We start from the raw sequence: 10,573 nt of genomic DNA, 5'->3' as shown, positions 1-10,573 counted from the left end.
TATCCATTACACTAAGGTAGACATAAAAATATAGATATGCAAACATAATAACAACGCTAATTTTAACAGAGTAAACTTACTAAAATATCTTCACTTGCATTAACTTCAAACGGTAGAAAAATTACAATAATAACACCCCTTTCACGCGTACAATAACACCCTTTATCACGAACAATATACCCTTAATATTACAACTATTTTTAACCTTGAACTATTAGAGTAATAAAAATTACAGAATAATAACTTGCGTATAATAATTGTATGAAAATATGTGTGTAATATGTTCTCTGTGTTGTAATAATGTGTCTCCCTGTACTTCTGAACGTACTCCGTATTTAAACTGAATAGAAGTAGTAGTTGAACTTAATTGGATGGAGTCTTTGCTGTCTTCAATTTGAGAAAAGAATTATTTTTAAAACATCAAAAGCAGCCGCCCCATTTCAGTCTTATCATTATCTCGGCCTAACATTACACGAATCGTGTAGGGATACATGATTCGTGTAAGAACAATAATCTACACGATTCGTGTAGTTATACACGATTCGTGTAAGAGTAATCAGCAATTTTCTTTATTTTTCTTTTTCGTTTGTTCTTTGTTGATCCCGTATTGACGTGTACTGATTTGGCACTTCTTATTTGAACTCTTTTCTTCTTTTATCTTGTACTTTAATTCGGATAAACGTTTCTTGATATAAATTTGGTTACAACTATCGTTTTATCGTCGAATCTTCAAATAGCAAGCTCTTACCCACTTTTGTCGTTTTTCTTGTGAAATGCGAATTGAATGTCTTTGTAGATGATAAAAAACCTATGAAATATAAGTGATATTGCGTCGAATAATATGTATGTTTAGAGCAATATCAAAATACCCCACACTAGAACGTTGCTTGTCCTCAAGCAATTACATCTTTTAACAGAGTTAGAACATTATATATCACACAACACACACTACACGAAATGAAACACACGCTATATGAAATATATTACACAACACAGTATTTATTGGATCACACGCACACTACACGAAATGAAATTCTGACAACAGAAACAAACATGAAACTCGTGATTAGGGTTTAAAAATTTGGATCCTTAGGGAAAATTGGACCTTGTGAAAACGTTTTATGATTTTATAAAATGTCAGGCTAGTTTTTACACTAGACACGTTTTCCGGTTTTAACCTCAAATTCCGGTTGAGGGTAACTGAAAACCGAAGTCTCAGTCGGCGATTAGCAAGCTATTCGCCCCCATGATTGTAGTATCATGGAACTTGAAGCCGAATGTCCAAAAAATGGTTTTACACAAATATAATTCATAAAATAGCATAAGTTTTAGAACAAAATTATATCGTGTCCAAATATCATCGGTGAACCATGAGTTTGCACACCTCAATTTGTTATGGCATATGTATGTTGACCGCGGTCAAACATAGATGCAGTTGATCTTTACGGAGATCATCCATCTGGGGATTAGATTCATTAGTCTTAAAAGCTAATTTGCATTGTGCCCCCCCATTGTACGAGACAGATCCATCTCATGGTTAGGATAAGTCTGACCACCAAAAACCCTGTTTGATGCTGAGGTTAGGTGGATTTCCAGCCGATTTTAGGGATGACTTTTCAAGATTTTTCGTCAACCTACAGCTGTTCTGGACTACATCTTCTAACATAAGTTAGCAAGTGTGTCAATTCGGAAGACTTTACTTCCTTACGGGATGGACTTGATTCATCCTCTATTACTCGTGTTTAATGGAATATTCAGGTTTATACGTTCCTTAGCAATGATATCTGCAATAAACTTCAAAGAAACATGTGATAAATGGTTCTCAATATAAGGATTTATAAATTCTTGTTATAAATGGTTTTTCTTTTATAAGTTTTAAACAAATAAACTTATATATTTTTAATGTATGGAGACAACAATTTCGGTTTTTACACCTGATCTTTAATTGCTCGTAGTTACCTTAAAAATTGATTAGATACATTTGTTTAAAATTTTTTATAAATCTTGATAAAAATCACCAAATTATAAGTTCTCGAGAATTTATATATTCCCACCCCACACTTAAGATTATGTAATGCCCTCATTACATAAAAATCAGATAATAATGCATAAATTTGAGAGGACAATTAGTGTGAAGTATTTGGAACTTCCTTTGTTAACCGATTTGGATTTTCAAATTGTTTTACCTATGATCATATCCAATGTTTGTATCACAATGTAATTTGATGTTTCATTTCGTCTAATTGCATTTTCGTCTGTACCTGTCAAAACCATGTTAAAAACACACAAAATATGGGGTTGTACTTCAATCATACAAAACAATATTACCCCACACTTATTTCTTACTAATATACAATAAAACATTAGAAGAAAAAAAAAAAAAATCAATACACACCATTCAATTATGTTATTACAAACTAAAAAAAAAATTAAAACAATAGAACTAGTCAAATGGGCTCCAAAATGGTCCTCCTCGTTCGCCCTCCTCCTGTTGCTGTCGCTGCCGTTGCTCGTTTAGGCGTTGTTCCTCGTAGAAACGCCTATATGCATCCTGACTCGCGGCTATTGCGGCGTTATGGTCATAGGGTGGAGGTAGAGGGTCATCGGGTGATTGCCATGGGGGATATGATGGAAAGGCTGAGGGTGCGTAAGCTTGCGGGTTAGATGCGTATAGATATGCCTGTTGGTGCGCCCACTCTAATTGATTTCCCATTCCCCTCTGATCATATCGGATGTTGGACAGCATATTATATTGATCTAGCTGGGTATGCCTAATGTCCCCTAATTGCCGAGATAAAGCAGTGTACTGATCTTCTGATCTCGTTCCCCAGTTTTGATATGAATTACGTACATCTAAACTCAATGCGTTAAACGAGTTTTGGAGCATATCGAAATCAGAAGTACCTGTATGAGACGAGCTAGCCTGATCTGTCTCTCGTCGTCTCCTCCTGCCTTCTCTCTCGGGTTCGTCATCCTCTTCCATCGGTTCTTGAGGCGCAACTTCCTGTGGCCTTAAACTAATCACCCCAGCCCTCACCCGTATAGCTTTAGCTGTCCTATACACATCCAATCCTAAGGTACGAACCTGTTGATTTATCGGTTGGATTGGAGGTGCGAAGTCGTTCGGGTTGATATCGAACCAGGATGCCAAACATGTGATATAGTGACCCCCCGATATGTCACTGTCTCCTCGAGCACCCTTACCTACATTGGCCAAAAAGTAGGCCACTCCATAGGGTATACTAATATTAGTTTCCCTATCTCTAATAACATCCAAATACCAAAGGTCGACATAATTAATCCTATCTGTAGTAAGGAATGCCCTTTGGTTAATCGTGTTCGCTATAAATTTATGAATTAATCGATAGCGAATATCTTGGATCTTAAGGTATGATTCTCGGCCTGCTGTATATGAATTTCTTCCGGAAAAAGATCGCCAGACGCTGACAGAATCATAATCTCCTGAATACCTAGCTCCTGTAAATATAAATTCCCAAAAACCTGGAGCAATCATATCATCACCCTCATAAATCCCTAGGGCCATAGTTAAGTCGCCTAGGGACATTACTCTATCAACCCCACCCAGTCGGAATTGTAGGAAACTAGTATCTTGGACACTTGCGGGGCTTTTATCCATCCTAACAGTAGAGTAAAATTCTAAACACAAATCCCTATATACAGGAGCAGTCAAACCAAACAATCTCTCCCAGTCATTAAAATACCTAATTACCCCAAATTCATCCGTGTAGCTTTGGGTTAAAATATTCCTTATCTGTGTATCTAAATTAACTGGGTGACCTAAGGGAGTCCAATCAACAACGCAAACTTGATTGATTGTTCGATTTACCAGAGTAAGTAAATCCTTAACTTTTTGTACCCTTTGGCTTATTTCAATAGGGAAATGTAGAATCGGGTGTAGTTGCAATATTTGTTGTTCCATTTCGGGCGTAACTTCCTCTTGTTGGTTAACTGCCCTCATTCTAATTGGTCCCTGCATAACATTTTAAAAACAAGGAAATCATCCCAATAGAATGTGTAAATGTTAGCAAAGATTTTAACTTCAACAAACAACTTGTTTTCAACACCACCTTAATCAATTTAATTCAACAAACTTGGGATATTTAGTTCTATTATCCAAAACAAAGCAAAAACAAACCAAAAATCACAAATCAAAAATCAAGTTTCATATAAAAAGTCTAATTCACAAGTGAAAACACGCAATTTTTTCTAAGCATATCTACTTCAATTCAATCACATTGCACATATCTCAGCTTCTAAATCATCCTTAACATCATTCAAACGCATACTTGATTCATGAAAGTATCAAAAGTTAACAATTTTAGGCTAAAATTAAAAATCACACAATCAAGCAATCAAAATCATGTTCACAAGTTCTATCTACTAACAAAACACTCAAAAACAACTAATTATAACCAAATTAACACATCTCAGTTTTAATTTCTCAATTTTCCCAATTTGGTATAAACCCTAATTTGCAATCACCAATTAAACATCAATTTCTGTATGCTAATCGGGTTTATTATGCTACTAACAACATACATATAGCAATAATTTAGCTAAAATCAACAAAAACATGCACAAAATTCGGATTATAACTATAAAGAAAAATAATGAAAAACTTGAAGAACACTAATTAAAATGGGTTAAAAATCCTTACCACTCTTGGCATGATGAAAGATTGAAGAATTAGAGGAGATTGGAGGTGTTAATTTATTGATTTGGTGCGAATTTGAGGATTTTTGGGTGTGTGGTTCGTCAAAGCAGAAAAATTGGGGAGGGATAGGGTGTGAGAAGCAGCCCCTGCCCCGTCTGATATGTTCAGTGTTTTTGGCCTTACACGAATCGTGTAGGGCTACATGAATCGTGTAAGGCTTAATTTCCAGTTGTATTTTTTTTTTTTTTTTTTTTTTTTTTTTAACATAACTTATAATTAATTAAATTTAAAATCTCTTTTATAGATTTATATTTGTAACGGAAATTCGGTTTTTACACCTGTTCTTTATCCGTTTATAAATCTTAAAAATAAATTTATAAAATTCAATTCATTAATAGTTAAAGTTTTTAAATATTTTTCGAAAACAAATTTAAAATAAAATAAAAACACTCTATTTTTTATTTAACTTAAAATCAATTGAATTCAAAATATCTTTTATAAATTTATATTTGTAACGGAAATTCGGTTTTTACACCTGATCTTAATCCGTTTATAAATTTTTAATTTCAATTTATAAAATTCAATTAATTAAAAGTTTAAAGTTTTTATAATTTTATCGAAAATAAATAAAATAAAAACAAGTACATGAAAAATAAAAATTAAATAAATAAAAATTCACTCTATTTTTGTTATATACCCTTAAATCAACTAATTTTCAAACTTAAAACTTTGTTTCCTATCGTCTAGGTAGAGATTAATTTCGGATGTCAAACCTATCATTATCCACGACAAAGATTTACAAGTTATATATTTTTACGGTTATTGATAAAAGAGTATATTTTTGCAATCTACTATAGACTTTTAGAATTTAACAAATATTCTGTACAATTTTTGAAAAATAAAAATTCAGTTGTGACACCTAACATTTTTATTTTCAAAGAAACAAGTTAAACTCAAGGCGTTTCACCTCAATTTAGTAGAAAGGATTTTTTTTTTTTTTTTATTTTGTTTTCGTGATTTACTATTTAAATGATATCTTAAAAATTTAACAATTAATTTCGTGCAATTTGAACAACAATAATTCAGTTTTAACACTTTAACATTATCGTTTTCAATGAAAACAGGTTAAATTCAAGTTTAATCAATTTTAAATAGTAGACCTTTTTATAAAACTCACTGCAAACAAATATAAACCAAAATACACACAAAATAAAAAAAAATAAATAAATAAATAAAAATAAAATATGCACATACATACAATCGACGAGAAAAAGAGTTAGATAGTGAACCCACGTTGACTCGCTTCGTAGTCGAGTCGCGAAATTTCGCTTCCCATTGCCTCGTAGGCGTAACCTCGTGGGTTTAAGAGGTTTTCTTCTAAACATTTGAAAGGCCCTTCTCGGCATAAAGTTACGTATTCGAAATTAGAGTCCGTTTGGTTCTTTGGGCAATCTCCTGAGTGAGCTGGTTTTCCACATTTTTCACATTTACCCAATTGACGTGCCCGACGCCGTTTAGCGCATTTTGATTTGCCTTTTCCATAATTTTTCTCATTATAATCTTGTATTTCTCCTTTTCTCGTCGCATCGCATCTTTTCTTAATATCTAACACCACATCTCTTGGTAAAATCTTATCGCATATTAAAATGAAGTGATTGTAGATATATTGACCTCGCATCTTGAAAATAAACAATAAAAACAAACCAAAAGAAATTAAAAAGGTAGAATGGAGGGAGAAGACTAGTTCTTTAGGGTCTGCTAGGGAAAGACCAATCTAACCCCACTCTTAAAGATAAGAATAAAAATTGAGAATGGAGTTTAAAACCTTAGAGTTACCCTGAATTTATTTGTCCTTAGGGTAGAAGGTGGTTTCGTCTCTTTCCGTAGTATTGATTTCTTCAAAGTATAACTTGAGTCTGTGTCCGTTCACTTTGAAAGTTCCGCCGTCTTTACCATACAACTCTGCATATCCAGATGGAAAAACCTGTTTTATTATATATGGCCCATTCCATCGGGATCTAAGTTTACCAGGTGAAAACTTGAAACGTGATTGGAATACCAATACTTTATCCCCTTGCTCAAATTCTTTCTTTTTTAATCGTGCATCGTGCCATACTTTAGTTTTTTCTTTATATGTTTTAGAATTTTCGTAGGCTTGTAATCTTAATTCATCTAGTTCGTTAAGTTGTGATAACCTATTTTCTCCGGCTTGTACAAGGTCGGTATTACATTCTCTCATAGCCCAGTACGCCTTGTGTTCAACTTCAACAGGTAGATGACACGCTTTACCGTATACAAGTCTAAATGGTGTGGTACCTATTGGTGTTTTATACGCAGTCCTAAAAGCCCACAACGCGTCATCTAACTTGCGTTGCCAGATTTTAGGGTTGTTATTAACCGTCTTCTCAAGTATGCGTTTTAAGGCACGGTTCGTGTTCTCCACTTGACCACTTGTTTGCGGGTGGTACGGAGTAGAGAAACGATGAGTTACGCCATACTTCTTCAACACCTTTTCAAGAAGGTTGTTGGTAAAATGTGTTCCTCGGTCGGATATGAGTGCTTTTGGGATTCCAAAGCGTGAGAAGAGATTTTTCAAGAAGTTTACCACCACCCTAGCATCATTTGTAGGCAAAGCTTTTGCTTCAGCCCACTTGGATACATAGTCAACGGCTACTAGTATGTACTTGCACTTATGTGAACTTGGAAAGGGTCCCATGAAATCGATTCCCCAAATGTCAAAGATTTCACAAACTTGGATGCCGGTTTGAGGCATCTCATCCTTTTTCGTGATGTTACCCGTTCGTTGGCATGCGTTACAAGTCTGAACGAAATCATGGGCATCTTTAAAGATCGTGGGCCAATAAAAGCCTGATTCAAGGATTTTTCTTGCAGTGTGGTTTGGTCCGAAATGACCGCCGGTTGGCCCTTGATGGCAATGCTCAAGAATTTGTTGAGCTTCTTGTCCGTACACACAACGACGAATTATTTGATCCGCACCAACACGAAATAGGTCTGGGTATTCCCAGAAATAAGATTTTAAATCCGCAAAAAATTTCTTCTTTTGCTGATAAGTAAGTCCTTTTTGTAGTATGCCTGAAGCAAGATAGTTTGCAAAATGGGCAAACCATGGGATTTCAGATTCTTTTTCAACCCTCATTAGAGATTCGTCAGGAAATGTGTCCTTGATGATTGTGTCATCAAGTTTATCTAATTCGGGGTTTTCAAGTCGGGATAAATGATCGGCAGCTAGATTCTCAGCTCCTTTCTTGTCACGTATCTCAATGTCAAATTCTTGAAGTAAAAGAACCCAACGTATGAGACGATGTTTTGCATCTAGTTTCGAGAATAAATACCTAAGTGCCGAATGGTCCGTGTAAACAATGGTCTTGGACAACACCAAATATGACCGAAATTTATCAAATGCATAAACAACCGCTAGGAGTTCTTTTTCCGTGGTGGTATAATTAATTTGGGCTCCCGTTAGAGTTTTACTTGCATAATAAATCGGAAGAAAATGATTATCGGGACGTTGTCCTAAAACAGCACCTAAAGCATAGTCGCTTGCGTCGCACATTAGCTCAAATGGCATACTCCAATCTGGAGATACCATAATGGGAGCTTGTGTGAGTTTTGACTTAAGAATCGAGAATGCATTGTCGCAATTAGTGTCAAAACCAAATGGAGCATCCTTTTCAAGAAGCTTGGTCAATGGGCGGGCGATTTTAGAAAAATCTTTGATAAATCGCCTATAGAATCCTGCGTGACCAAGAAAGCTTCTAATTGCTTTAACATTTGATGGTTTAGGTAGCTTAGAGATAACTTCAATTTTAGCTTTATCTACCTCTATTCCCGCACGAGATATTTTGTGACCAAGTACAATGCCCTCCTTCACCATGAAGTGGCATTTTTCCCAATTTAGGACCAAGTTTGCTTTCTCACATCGGATAAGCATACGTTCTAGATTGAAAAGACACGATTCAAAGGAGTCTCCAAACACGGAAAAGTCATCCATGAAGACTTCCATACAATCCTCTACCATATCATCAAAGATTGCCATCATGCACCTTTGAAAGGTTCCGGGTGCATTGCATAAACCAAACGGCATGCGGCGATAGGCAAAGGTACCGAAAGGACAAGTGAATGTGGTCTTTTCTTGGTCGTTGGGATCAATTGGAATTTGGAAGTAACCGGAGAAACCATCTAAAAAGCAATAATATTCTTTTCCCGCTAATCGTTCAAGCATTTGATCAATAAAAGGTAACGGGAAATGATCCTTTCTAGTGGCATCATTTAGACGTCTGTAATCAATACAGACTCTCCAGCCGGTAACTGTTCTAGTTGGAACGAGTTCGTCCTTTTCATTTAATATAACGGTTGTACCCCCCTTTTTGGGTACTACTTGTACTGGACTAACCCATGGACTATCGGAGATGGGGTAGATTAACCCGGCGTCAAGAAGCTTGACGACCTCCTTTTTAACAACCTCTTTCATGTTGGGATTTAGCCTGCATTGTCTTTGCACTACGGGTTTGTAGTCATTCTCAAGGAGAATTTTATGTGTACAATAAGACGGGTTTATTCCCGGAATGTCGGTTATTTTCCAGGCTATAGCCTTTTTATGGGTTTTTAATACAGAAATTAGCTTATCCTTCTCATTATCTGAAAGATGTGAAGCAATAATTACCGGTAATTTAGATGTACCTTCGAGATAAGCATACTCCAAGTGTTTGGGTAGCTCTTTAAGCTCTAGTACGGGTGGTTCTTCTAAGGAATTTTTTATACGAAATCTATCTTCATTTTTGATTTCCTCAAACGATTCCTCTTCCATGGGAATTTCTTCTATTATGGTCTCGTCATCCGTGACCACCTTCATTAACTCATCAAAATCTTTATCAATATTGAAGTATTCATTCTCACTTACTGGGGCTAACCCCGGGATATCAATTTCAAGTAGCTCCTTCAATTCATTCTCGACACAAAGATCTATAACATCAATTTGAAAACAAGAGTCATCGGTAGAAGTGGGTCTTTTCATGGCTTTGTCAATGTGACAAATTATTCTCTCGTTTCCCACACCTAGACTTAATTGTTCTTTTTGGACGTTGATGATAGCATCTGCAGTATTTAGGAAAGGACGTCCTAAAATGATAGGAACTTTTGTGTCCTCTTGCATTTCTAGAATAACAAAGTCGACCGGAAAGATGAGTGAGCCAACTTTTACAAGTATATCCTCGGCTATACCTATTGGAGTATCAAATGATTGGTTTGCTAATCGAATACCCATTCGGGTTGGTTTTAAGTCTCCTAAGTCAAGTTTTAAATATAACGAGTAAGGCATTAAGTTAACACTTGCACCTAGGTCGGCTAGTGCATCGTACACTACCGAATCACCCATCATACATGGTATGATAAAACTACCAGGGTCTCCTAATTTTGGAGGTACATTTTGTTTCTTTAAGATGGCCGAACATTCCTCATGGAGGAATGTGGCAGAAACGTCATGGTATTTACCCTTCGAGGATATGAGATCCTTTAAAAACTTCCCGTAATTGGGCATATCCCTAAGAACCTCTGCGAGTGGCATGTTAATGCTAATTTGCTTAATCATGTCCGCAAATTTCTCATACCGCCTTGCGAGTCTGTCTTTCTTTAATGCTTTCGGGTAAGGAATAGGTTCCTTATGCACTTTTACTGGTGGTTCTTCGCTTTTCTTTGACATGACCTCAGGTGGATCATCTTTCTCTTGTTCTTTATCAACTTGCTCATTTTCATCAACCGGTATTTGTAAAACAGAAGGAGATAAAGAAACTTCCGGGGACTTAAGAGTCTCCGGTTTAGTAGTTAAGCCACTTCTAGTAGTTATAGCATTTACATGCTCGTTCCTTGTTTGGGGGTTGT

This window comes from Rutidosis leptorrhynchoides, chromosome 3 (genome assembly GCF_046630445.1).
Source record: "Rutidosis leptorrhynchoides isolate AG116_Rl617_1_P2 chromosome 3, CSIRO_AGI_Rlap_v1, whole genome shotgun sequence".
NCBI classification, from domain to species: Eukaryota; Viridiplantae; Streptophyta; class Magnoliopsida; order Asterales; family Asteraceae; genus Rutidosis; species Rutidosis leptorrhynchoides.
Note: the sequence above shows the minus strand (reverse complement) of the source record.